Genomic DNA, 204 nt, shown 5'->3' with positions numbered 1-204 from the left:
GGGGGGGGGGGGGGGGGGGGGTGATAGAGTGTATTAGGTGAAATTGTATGTACATTAGAATATATAATCACTGGAGCAGTATAAATTTGTTACGTCTGGCTATATTTTGATGACGACTTTTCAAATCATGATATTCGAATTTAATATAATAACTAGTAGTATAGGAAAACTGTTGTGTTGTTTGAAATACACGTACACGAAATA

Source organism: Camelina sativa, chromosome 7 (genome assembly GCF_000633955.1).
Source record: "Camelina sativa cultivar DH55 chromosome 7, Cs, whole genome shotgun sequence".
NCBI classification, from domain to species: Eukaryota; Viridiplantae; Streptophyta; class Magnoliopsida; order Brassicales; family Brassicaceae; genus Camelina; species Camelina sativa.
The sequence above is the reverse complement of the archived record's forward strand: the minus strand, read 5'-3'. Positions refer to the sequence as shown.